Source organism: Daktulosphaira vitifoliae, unplaced genomic scaffold, assembly GCF_025091365.1.
Source record: "Daktulosphaira vitifoliae isolate Bord-2020 unplaced genomic scaffold, ASM2509136v1 Scaffold_2, whole genome shotgun sequence".
NCBI lineage: Eukaryota > Metazoa > Arthropoda > Insecta > Hemiptera > Phylloxeridae > Daktulosphaira > Daktulosphaira vitifoliae.
The window spans coordinates 41,680,156-41,693,936 of NW_026099573.1; the positions used below are offsets into that span (position 1 = coordinate 41,680,156).

General features: G+C 24.4%; 1 long non-coding RNA gene across 1 annotated transcript; it reads left to right on the forward strand.

Annotated features, from left to right (window-relative positions):
• Positions 1–174: 174 nt before the first annotated feature.
• On the forward strand, positions 175–568 carry LOC126899381 (uncharacterized). Its single transcript, XR_007702570.1, has 3 exons — positions 175–256; positions 327–362; positions 437–568. It is a non-coding gene; the product is annotated as an uncharacterized LOC126899381 (long non-coding RNA).
• The last annotated feature ends 13,213 nt before the right edge of the window (positions 569–13,781 follow it).

The window sequence follows — 13,781 nt, forward strand, 5'->3', positions numbered from 1 at the left end:
CATTAGTTATAGCTAACATATTGGGAAAATATATTTTAATAAAAATCTGTTTACTATAAATAGAATGCAATAAAAGAAAATATTACCAATGAAGTATTAATAATCTCCTAAATATAGTTATTCTTTATGATAGATTATTCAAATAAATTAAATTTTTTTCTTATGAAATTTGTAATTTTCTCCGACGTTAGTTAACAGTTAACAATAATAATTATTTCATAAGTTTCTTTAATAAGTTGAATATAAAAAGTATAAGGTTAAATGATAAATTTAACAACTAAATTGAACTAAAAATGAATAAATTCTTTTAAAATTATTGTTTTCAGCTCAAAAATCAAGAAAATTAATAATATAGGGGAAACGTAAGTATACGAGAGTTTGTCAATAATAAAATGATTAAAAACATAATTTTTTGCACATTAATTATGGTTGACAGATTGCCAAGTGTAATATTACGAATCCCTTATTAATCGAATTCAATGAAAATACAAAAGTCTTTTAGTGAAATTCGATTTAAATGTACCCAAGTGACAACAAATAGCTCTAGTATGATTAGTTTTTAAGCAATACAAACGCTGACAGAATATATTATTAGTATGTATACTTTTCACCTATCTTTTAAAATTTTGCAATGAAAAATTAATAATATTATTGTATAAATAATAATAATTTTTTGAAAATGCTGTCTTATGAAATATTTTCAATGTACGATGTTATCGGTATAGTATTTGTATTTCCATTTAAACATAATAGATATTTTTGGTTTGAACAACCATAGTTAAAATACCATAGTAGTAGGAAAAATATATTTTTTTAACTTTAGCCACTCGATTTCTATTAAAATAAAATAATTATGTCAAGAAAAATATTTTTTTTTCATCTAGTTCCATATATTTCTCTATTTTTATTTTCAGTTATTTTTACTTTTTTAATAGTTAACAAATTAATGAACAATTAAAATTTTTTTCTACTTTTTATACTTGAAAAGTTTTTAATGATATCGTCATAATTTATGTTGGATGTTAAATCACCTACAATTAACAAAAATGCCAAACTATAAAGACGATCTTTAGACGATCAAGATCTTAGATATTTTTTTTTTGGTAGAAAATGATCTCTCCGTTGAAAAATTGCTTAAAGGTGTACGTAACAACATTCTCAAAGCTATGTCCAAATAAGGGTAAANTAAAGACGATCTTTAGACGATCAAGATCTTAGATATTTTTTTTTTGGTAGAAAATGATCTCTCCGTTGAAAAATTGCTTAAAGATGTACGTAACAACATTCTCAAAGCTATGTCCAAATAAGGGTAAAGCTTTGTAAGTTTTTCTGTTTTATAAATATACAAAACTCTTGAATTTTCTTCGGTATACCATCAGAAATCTTTTTAAATGTCTACTAAAATGCAAACATTCATTTACAAATGAAGGTTCTAAAAACTATGTATTATCAATGCTAATACTAACTATAGTTTATGTTGTTATACAGCTTTAATATATCTTATTTTACATTTATATTTTTGTATACGCTTTAAATTGAAAAATAATTAATTAGTATTTTTGTTAGAAATAGATTATTATGTTTCATAAAAATAAATTGATCTGTTAGAAAAAATTTCAAATGAAATAAAATTAATTAATTTAAAAAAAAATCACATATTTGTTAAGATTTTTGTTGCCCTTCTCAATTTACCGTCCGGGGCAAGTGCCCCCAATGCCGCCCCCTAAATGAGGGCCTTATTGTAATGACAAACTCTTATAAGGTATTTTAAAATAAACAAAAAAAAAACCAGAGAGAAATATGGAACCAATTACATTATTTGTTTTAAAAAATCTAGTTTTATTTTGAATCTCGGAATATTTTTATTACCTCATATTGCACGAACGGTGATTGTGAAATCGACAAAGTTAAATTACAAAAATAAATACAAGCAAGGTAATAGAATTATTTTTAAATTTAATTCAATAAAAACATATTTTGTAAATAAAATCACAAAAAAAAAAAAAATGTATATATTTTTTTAAAAAACCAAATACTGATGGGTCGCGACAAGGTGGTGACGTGGCATATATGGGCCATGTCTAATGATATCTAACAATGATTAAAATCACTATCTTAAAGAACGCTTCAAAACAAATCTTTAAATAGTGTTTAATTTAAAAAAAATGTTGGATTATTCCAAAAGTTACATGATCTGCTATTTCCTTATTTATATCCTGATTAAGATAAAGTATGTCGAATGAAAGAGAGATTTAAATATTATTTCTCATAAAAAAATTGTATTGATCCATACTGTTCAATAATTTATAGCATTATAAAGTTAAAAATATAAAGTCAAGAATTTTCACACAAAAATAGTATTCAGTAACTATTTTCACCATGAAGACAAAATAAAGTCCGAATTTTTTATTTTTTCCATAATAAAGTATATTACTTTATCTTTAATTTAAGATATTTAAAAGTGTCAGACTTTCCGGAACACTTTCAAAAGTTAAGTTGAAAAAGTAAATTTTTTTTGAAAAAGTTGTCATTTTGAATCCCCTCCTGTGGGCAGGTAAAGGGTCAGATTTATAAAAAAATGTACCAAATAAAATATAAAGATATCATACATCTATAAAAAAAAAATATATTGATTTGGTCATTTTTAAAAAAGTTATAGCAGTTTAAATTAAAAAAATTGAAAAATTTTTGAAAATTTGCGATTTTTAAATTTTTGTCATTTTTTGGAGATTTCCCCCATTTACGGGGAACGAGGGAAATTTTTTCAATTTTTAAGGGTAATGTCTTCGACTAGATACGATTTGTGATCTTTTGACGTATCGTTGAAAGAAATCGGTTTGATGAGAACTGAGGAAAAGTGGTAACAGACACAAAAAAAAACACATCATAGTAAATCAATACCTTCTCAGCTTCGCATCGAAGCTAAAATAAAAAAAAAAAGTGAAATAAGAATTTTCTAATAAAATTAAAAATTAAAATAAACAAAAATAAGCAGTTTTTTAAAAATAGTCAAAAAAAAATTATTTGAAATTTGAAATTTGAAATCATTGTAACACGACCTAAACATTTATAGCATTATGCGACATCATATTTCAAACAATAAAAATATTCAAATACTATAAGTCTCATGCCCAATGAACCAAATAGACGGATACAATTATTTTGTGATAATTAGTATTTTTTCTCTCCGTGTAAGCGCAAAATCAGTGGATCGTGTTGAATAAAATAATAACTTGTTGATGTTTGTTCACTTTTTGTGTACTCGATTGTGCTGTGAAAATTGATTTGGATTTAATGCTGACAAATAAGTGTACATTAGGTGAATATCAATAAAATGAATACATTTGTCATATTTAGCATACTTAAAAAACTGTAAATTTGTACTTCATATAGTACCATAACATTCAATATTTTTAAATATTTTATGACTTTATAGTTACAAAGATTTAATCTTTAATAAGTACATGATTTTTCAACACATTAATACTGTACGTATTAGTTAATTTCTGGAGTAAGAAGTTTTGCACAATTTCTACGCTTTCCTTTTAGAAGTTTTAGTAGAACTAATGTCACTATAAGTTATACAGTAAAACCAGAATTAATATTTTTAAAAAATAATTTTTTTGTTGTCAAGAACTGTTTGGTACTTAAGCCGAGTTCTTAATACTCCTTTATTTGTCAATGTTTGTCAAGTAGTGGGAAAGGTGTTTTTGTGTGAACATTCAGTAATCGCTTTTTGTCTCTTTTCCGTGGCGTATTTTTGACACGAATCAGAGGATCAATGTTTTTTAATGAACATACGAGTAACCATATCAGGAATATTCATATATTTACACAAGTAGACGGATAATCGTTATTCGTTTTACATTCGACGAATAGACGAGTTATGGGAATTTAGCTTTATGATTTAAATTCTTCTTCTTTTTTTATCTCGCCTTTATCCCAACTACTTGGGATAAATTTTCACTAGACGTAATATTTATACTCTAAAGGACCACTTCTAAATAGTAGGTATAAATAAATTAAACCCAGCCAAAAATATTATTTTATAGATAAATTATACAGTGACTAAAAATTGTAAAAACACTTTTATAATTTATTTTTGTTCAAAAATATCTACGTCGTATTGATATTTATGTAATAAATAATCATTCCAACTATTCAATGCCTAGTTAAAATAAAGATCAATTAATTAACTAAAAAATCCATATAATATATTATCATATATATCTTAAAATTATATTTTGAACAATTTAATTATTTAAATAGGAAATTTCAGTATCAATTAATTACCTTTCTTACTTTTCTCTCTTTTGAAACTGAAGGACTTATTTAAAATTCATTTTTATGTAAAAATGTATTGAGAATTAAATAAAAAATTAATAAAGTTATAAACAATAAAAAATTACAGAATAGTCTAAAAACTTAAAAAAGTTAAATTTTTGTTATAGGAATAGTTTATAAAACTATCCTAGTATTGGAACATCTTATTAATCACCATCATACCACAAAACTGTTCAGAAGTCCCATTTTCTTATATGGCATTTCACTGCATAGTTGCTTGGTTTTCTAAACAAGGAAAGATTAATGGTCTTAGAGACAAACAATTTTAGAATTTTGAACATCAAATTTATTAAATTGATATAAAAAGTTTAATTGGTAAAAATAATTTATTGAAAAAATATATCTAATAAAAATAAGTGGAACATGAACTTTTATTATATAACTTTTTTTTAATTATGGACTACGTTTAAAAGATAAAATAATATTTTTTTATTTGTACTAACTTAAATACGTTAGTAAGCTATAACATCTCATATTCTGTAATAAAAATAACTATCCTTGGCATATTCTAGAAAAAAAAAAACGGAGAAGAGACAGTTAAAAATTTTAATTAAAGATGAAAACAAAAATTTGTTTTGTTTTACCCCTCTACGTGAAATAATTAGCGATTTCTTAATATAATAATGTTAAGAGTAAAAAAAATATTGAGGGGATTGACCCAGAGACTACCGCTAAAAACACCATTAATTATTATTAATATTATTATTATATGATAACAGTAGTTCAAATTCAAAGGAACACCAAGTAGAAAATACAAAGGAGTACTAGAATTTTGCACTATCAAAACGCATAATTAAAAAAAAAATGTTAATTGAAAAAATTTCATATGATTCACTAAATTATTTACACTTTTAAATCGTTGTTAAATTATTTAAAATCAATAAAATATAATCAAAATAATATAAAACAAATTTAGAAGCCCATTTAACTTCTATCGACAAAATTTAACTTTCATAATTTTAATAATTAATAATATTCAGTTTTTTTTTTTTTTATAGAATATGGGCTTTTCATCATGCGATATTAATTTCGTTAATTAAGTACGACATACGTGATTAACTAAAATAATTGTGTTAACAGTACTATAAAATATTTTAAAATAAAATTTTTCATGCTAATTAAGGTTATAAAGGAATTAGAATTTCTATACTGATTAATAAAAATTAATAACTTACTCCCTCCCAATAAAAACCTAGGAATTCAATAAAATACACATAAAGTAAAAATATTTTAGTAAACCGGCAAAGTTATTTCTAATTTATAAACATTATTTTGTTGTGTGCTAACTCAATCGAACTAAGTAAATAAAAATAATATATATATAAATTTACAAAAGTAAAAATGACCAAGCTTCTTTTTAGAAGATTATAATTGATGGATAAATTGTATTTGAATACATAGTTTAACCAAAAATTGTTGAAACATGCATTTGAAGCAAAAAAAAGGATAAAAATAACTTTTGAATGATTACTTATGAGCTCAAATTTTATTGTAGCACTATCGTATAATTTCAATCCAGCTTTGGTTTCAACTCAGACTTTTTTAGTTGATCCCTTTCTCATGTTGCAGAAAGTGTACAAAATCTGAGATTGCGCTGTTTGATCGACAATAAACGTAGCAAGGCGACCGACGTTATGAATTGGATTCCAGAGTGGCCGCCCATCGACGTTATTTACTTCCCTACCGCCACCGGTATTTTGAACTGCTTCTGACCCAGCTCGTACGCACAACCAACTCGTGAATGAAAACTCGGTGCACGTTATTTCTCTTGGCCCACTAACCACCCTCCTCTTCACCACCATTGCAACTATTTAGCCCCGTAAATCTATTTAATCGACCCACGCAATGACACGGACAGCGTAACGCTATCGCCATTGGCGTTTTTCCACCGGAAATTTCTAGAGAAAAGACGTTTACCCAAAGAGCCAACAATAATATTAATAAAATGGCTGAAAGTAATAGTTTTGATATGATGAAACTTTCTGTATTCAAATTTACCCATGTATAAAATAGACAGAATATAACTAAATATTACTGGCGTAAATAATATTTTGGTCTGGGGGGATATACATAAGAGAAATTTTCGCTACCGCCTCCAATATAAATAATTTTTCTTTTAGTAGAAGCTCTCCCTATTATCTCTTCCATAATTACACCAGTAACATTAAATGCACGACAATTTTAGTTTTAGAAAGATTAAAGTTAAAATGTAAATTTTATTTTAATATCTTTATTTTTTTAATTTTAAGAAAATCTGAATAATCATGACACTTAAACATAAAAAATTAATTATTAACAAAAGTTAATTGATTTAGCTTTTATGACTAGAATAATATACAGAGTGATCGAGTAGTTTTAATTACAATATTGGAAAAATAATTTTTGATTTTTTTTAGTTACATATAGTTCTTCTTGATTTATCAGATAAAATTCAAATGTATAAGGAAAGCAAAATAAGGTGACAGATTTCTGTCCCTTTAGCGATAAATATATTATAAAAATGAAAATATTTAATTTATGGTGAATTCTAATTAATAAATTTACTTTTTTAAAGATGTATTCCATAAGATAAAGAAAAGTTGGCCACAAATTAAAAATTTGAACCAATTAAGCCATACATAATTTCATTTTTTGTATCAGTAATATTTTTTAAATACTTACGTTGATAGCCGTGGATACAATTAGGAGTAATACATCTAGAAACCACTAAGAATTTTTTGTTTCCTGTATTCGCTATGGTATGTCGAAATATATAAATATTAATGCATTAGCTAAAATCACTAAGAAATGTTCAAAAAAATGTTATAAATTAAAAATTATATTAGGGTGATTCAGTTATCTAAGATAACTACAGTTCCGCAAAACTTTCATTTAGTTTTTGATTAATAGTTTGGTAATTCAAGTTCTTCTGACGCTATTTCTTTAATGCTACTAAAGCTTTTTACTTAAGCGCATTAAATGTGCAAATCTAAGTATGACAGACATTTTTTTCTGAATGAATTACTTGAACGTCACTTATTCTTTAAATTTATCATAGTTTAAATCAATATAGAGTTGATAAAAATGAATATATCACTTAAGAACTTGGCTAACATTAATTTAATACAAAATACAAACGTTTTTATCTGATGGTTATCGTTTCTGTAAATAGTAATTAATATTGAAGACTGGATTTTTAATTTGCACACGTCTTTATCTGATAACTGTTAATAAGTTTCGGCACCAAAGTGGCGATATTTTGTCTGTTAGTTAGGGAATAGTTTACTAAATATTTTTGATATTACTATTCGTTTTTTGTAGATAAACTTAAATAAATGCAATTTTAATTAATAATACAAACCAAAGCTTTTGATCTAAATATCAGAAAAATAAACTAGAATTACACTAATAAAAATATGTATATATTTTTTATTAGTAAAACAATCTTTACATACATTTATGATAACTTTTTTTTTTAACTTATTCAATTATATAACAATAACGTTAAAGGAGGTCACCCATTTGTAAGACCTCAATTAATTATAGTTAAATCTGTATTCTAGTTATGATTTTATTTTTATCGTTATTTTGATATATCAATAGGTCTCAGTTCTATATACGTTTAAGTCTATGTGGTAAGTTGTCAGGTGTTGAAGTTGTGAATATAAAATTAAAAAAATTTTGTTAGTGAATAGAATAATTGGGCCATTTCATTAAATATTAATATATCAAAAACAGTAAAAAATTCTAGTTAACTTATATTTTTAAAATAAATAATATATTTTTTGTGATGCAATCTAATATGTATCTTCACTTTTCTTTAAAGGAAAAAAATATTAGTGAAATCAACAAAAATTATAATTGAAATGTTGGTTATTCGATAAAAAATGTGTTACTATACGTATATATTATTATATAAATATCAATAAATTAATTTTTAGAATATAAATAAAATAATTTTAAAAAAATATGTAAAAATACTTTTTCAGAGATCTAGTTGAATTTCATGGAAATAATAATCTTAGAATGTTTATTTCCCTAGTACTATAGTAAAAAATAAATTACCAATAGGATTCACTTTTATGATTAGTACTTATTGAGTTACAGGAATTTTATTACATAGAGTGAGTATATAGCGCGGGTGTGTACAACTATTAACAGTGTATAGAGTGAAACCTCCTTCCATATGAAACACAGTGGACCAAACTTTTTTCCGTTTAGAGCCGGTTTCTGTTTAATAAATAGTATTGAAGGTAGTTTCAATATATAATGCATACACCACCAACGCTACATTTATTTATGTATTAAAATACTTATTCTAAAGTTTTTATGGATCTATCAAAATTTGTTTTAAGAAAAGAATATAGCCATTTTAAACTTTTAATAAAAATTAAATTTTGTTTTAATAGAGAAAAATGTAGTATTCTTACCTTTCTTAATTCCAACACTGTCTCTTTCTTATTCTCTCTTCTAAGTCTGTATTAAGCAATGTACTATAGTCTTTATTTTATTACTTCCTTAATTATTATATTATTAATATTATATACTTATAAATATCTAATGTTTTAGATTTTTATTTTTTTATTATTTAATATTTTAGGACACCATTTTTAATTTTACAAGTACAAGACTATAATATTGTTAAAATCACTTGGGTCTTGGGCCTCTAAACTTATATCCGGACGCTTGTCACGTGTAATTCATGTTATTTTATACTTTCATTGAATTTGAGGAATTATTAAAGTACTATAGGTTCATTTAACAAATAATAAAAAATATATTTTTAATGGAGTAACGCAAAATATTCGCTGAATCAGAAGTTATTAAAGATGTCAAAACCTAGTTATACATGTATACCCGTATATGTCAATAAACTTCGTTAAATACGTTGCAACAAGTAAATTACAAAAATGTATTTTTCAGGTATTCAATAAGTAACGAAAAGAGTTTTCCATTGTTAACATTATTCGTAAAAATTGACACGTTTTTTTACGTTTTGATCATAATATCTATAAAAGTTTCATTAAGTTTCAATATTGTTGAATTTGTGTACAAAAAAATGAAATGTAGTTGCGTACTAAAGAATCAACAATTACCGAATAAATAGCAATATTTAAAAGTTTTTACAGCTCAAATTGCACCTTTTATCAAAATTCATTTAAACATTTTAAGAATAATATAATTATAAACATATTTTAAACGCAGTCTTCAAAAAATGTTGAATGTTTAAGATTTTTATTGAAGTTTTACAGCAAGCAATAAGCTTGTTATCTATACTTGGAAATTCTAGTTAGGTGTATTACATTGTTACTGGTTAGTTAAACAACAGAGATATTCCCATAGAATAACTTTGATATTACATATTTTGTTTGAAACCTAAGTGCTTGTTAACTAATTGGACACCTTAGTATCCATTTGCTCTAGTTTTTCGTTTTATTGTTTTGGTATTTCGAATAACACAGCCATTAAAATAAAATAATTCTTTTAGGTAATCTTTATAAAAATTTAACCTTCTTTCAATACTATTTATATATAATTAACTACATGATTATTAGCCAAAATGAAATAAATAAACAAATAATATAAATTCCAACATTCAACGGCATAATAAATAGTCGTATATATTGATTTTATTTCAAGTACTCAAACTTTATTTTTTATTTTTATTTTCAATAAAGACAAATAACAAGAAAAAGAACCATTGGTTTTTTAAATTATATTTATCAAAATATTTTTTTTTGATTACTGATTTTTTCATACTCAAAATATATTGTTTAAAGTTCTGTATAAACATAAAGTACTTAAAGTGTATGGGGACCAAGGGAACTCAGTCTCCCTACCTCTAACGATGGTTGATAAGCGTCCCCTATAAGATTCATTCGAAATATATATAATTGTGTAGATATCTAAAACGCTCAAAATGCTATAGGGGTAAATGTCTTCTTGTCATTTTTTTTTGTCTCTTTAAGCCCTAATAGATACAATGAATAAAAAAAAGTTTGTCGAATATTATACGTACCAAAAAAAAAAAAAAAATTAAATAATTATAACTGAATTTTTTTTATATTTATGTGTAACTAACAAATAATATTTTTAAAAGTCTTATTATGTTTGAAATAGTAGATCCTTAACTGTAAAAATTTATTTGGTAACTTGAAATTTTAACCTTTTTTTTAAGTTAAGCTGTTTGTAGTTGAAGATATCAATTGAATAAATCAAAAAATAACTTATACATCAATTATCAAAAATTATAAAATATTTTAATTAAAATGGAATTGTGTTATTAATTTGAACAATATACTCTACATTAATTCAGTTATTTTTATGTAAATTCTAAATACTAATTTTTTATTCATATTAAAGAAATTTCAGATCCTATATTAAATTATATTTATTTGTTAAGAAGTTAATTTTTGTAATGGAGTTTTATCTCGGAACGATCCCTAGACGCTATTCTTAAAACTTTAATTCTTAATCCAAACCTCACAAAACTAATTTACTTTTAACCTGAGATATATTCATATATAACTTCATATTGATTATAGTTTTGATTGAGAAAATATAAATCTATACTTGACCAGAAGTTTTTAAATTAATTAATTAAATTAAACAAACTGTAAATACAACAAAATTCTACCTCGCAACTATGTTTTTTACTCCTTTCAAAATAAATATGTTGCACGCTACAAATATTTTACAAAACAGAATAAATTCTGTCCTACGCAGAAATGGAACGAACTAAAGTGAAATATGGTACAGATTTCATAATAAAACGGAAAACTTTTATTAATAGCATAAGAAACATTTGAACGTTTTGAATTCTATGTAATTAATTGCTACGCTTATAACATTAAGTTCGATCTTCAAACATAGAACTTAATTAATTTTTTAATTTTACTAAAAATTGTGTGGTTTAAAATAAATAAATATACTTTTTTTGAACTTAGATTAAAGTGGCGCTATTAAGTGAACTTAATAGTGGATTTTATTTGTGGATAGGTCAAACATTTTTTACTTAACCTCAACTGGTATGAGACATTAATATAACATACAATAGTAATGATTCGCAGATAACCCTAAACATATAAATGACTAGCTAAATACAAGACTAGAAGCTTAAGTTTTTATAAGTTTATAAATTGAATAAAAGTTTTCAGCTATATACTTAGAATTATAACCAAGATTATCTATCATCTTGAAAATAATTTTAAATTACTTGAATAGTAGTTTATAACTAAATGTTATTAAAAGTAAGAACCTTTTAGTTTTTAAAAGGTTGAATAAACAAAAATTGTCAGTTTACTGAATAAAAAGTTTGATATGAAGTGACATTTTGAAAAATACCTAACGTTAGGATTTCTTCTTACCGCAATGTGATTTTAATGGCTAACGATTTGATGAACTAATTGAAAGTAGGCTAATTTCATTTTTCTTTTCCGGTATTCAAATAAATTGAATTTAAAAGCAATTTATGTAATTATACGATTAAGATTTATATGTAAGCTATTAAAAGGGTTACTTGTGTAATATATTAATCTAAAGACTATAGAAATAGTAATCGTCTGAATATAAAAACAGCTGAATATTATATTCAGAATGTTTATTTTTGCAAAAGTATTGCTCATTCATTTGAATAATTTTTACAATCCATTAAAGTTGTTCCTTAATACTAAACACTATTACATCAAAAATATACATGTATATATATGTATATATTTAGGAAATATTTCAATTTTAAATACATTATTTAATAATAAAAAATCTCCCCTAAATTCTACCTGTAAAACATTACTCATAACAAATAACCAAATCGTCTATGTCATAAAATGTTGTTTTTCTTTAATCTATTCTTAATAAAATTCATATACTAGCTATGATCGTATGACAAATCTGGATTTTATCATGACTTTAATTTTTAATTTTATATTTAGAAGTTAATATTTGTGAGACCAGTTAATATTTGTTAATATGTAGTGAGACCAGCTATGATGTATGGTTCAGAGTGTTGGGCGGTTGATAAGATAATAGAGCAGAGAATGAGTGTAGCAGAGATGAGAATACTTAGATGGATGAGTGAAGTGACTAGTAAATAAGAAATGAGCATATAAGAGGGAATATAGGTGTAGCGTCAATTGTGGATAAGATGAAAGAAAATAGCCTTCGATGGTTTGGTCATGTTATGAGGAGAGAAGAATCGAAAGTCGTAAGAACACTTGTAGAAATGAATGTTGAAGGAAGAAAAGGTAGAGGAAGACGAAAAAGAGATGGAGATATGTTATTGAATGTGATATAAGGACAGCTGATGTAAGCGTAGAGGATGTGGGAGATCGTGTCAAGTGGAAGTTTAGGATAAGGGTGGCCGACCCCGAGTAGTTAGGATTAAGGTGAGGAAGAAGAAGATATTTAGAAGTTAATATTTACAAAGCATGAATTATTTAAAACGTATCTTCTTCATAGCTTCTAACAAAATTTAATTGTTACCATAATCAAAATTAGGAATATTTCACAGTCTAGCTTTTATTAATGAATAACAAATAAGCAAAATTTTAATGTTTTTAGTTTATTTTCAATTTTATTTTATTTAAAAATATTTTTTTTAATAAAAAAAATTCCATGAAGTCGAAAAAAAATTACTTAAGTAATAAGCCACTTGATGCTATAATATTTTAACTGGATTATGAACTTAAGAATTTTAAACTAACAAATTGATTAAAAAATTAAAAAAATGTATTAATTCTATATAATTTGAGGTAATTATTAAAAAAAAAAAAAAAATAAGTAATTTAAAATGGTTTAATTAATACATAAAAATACTATGCATAACGTTATCAGACATTTCAAATTATTTCATAAATTACGTCACTTCACATTATGCTAGCTTAAAGAAAACTTTTGATCGGCCCATCATTTTACAAAGCCGCTCATCATTAATCTCCCATTATTAAATTATTAAACTAATTTCATTTAAATATTACATATAATATATAATTACTTAAAAATAACACCTCACAGTTATTGCACATATAAAATCATAATAACATTAAATTGAAAATAAAATAATAATTGATTACAGAAGTTTGAGCTATCTATGATTACTGTCAACACAGTGATTTCAAAATTGCCAAATATTTCAAAAGTTATTGATATAAAAGTATATTTATTATTAAATAAAATTTTATTTTCTCGACTAAAATTCTACTTTTTACTACATTTTATAGATTGCTTTTAAATGGCCTAGTATGAGTATAGTTTAAGCAGACCTGATTTGTACTGAACATTTTTTTAATTAAGTGTCGATTTAAAAGTCATATGTAGTTGCTTATTGTTCTACATGATCAAACGAAATTTATTTAAATTACAAAACTGTTTAACACTTTTTATGTAATTAAGAACAGATCATTACAAAGTCCTGTAAAATCATAGTTTTTGTCGTTGATTATTTTTGACACTTATTATTT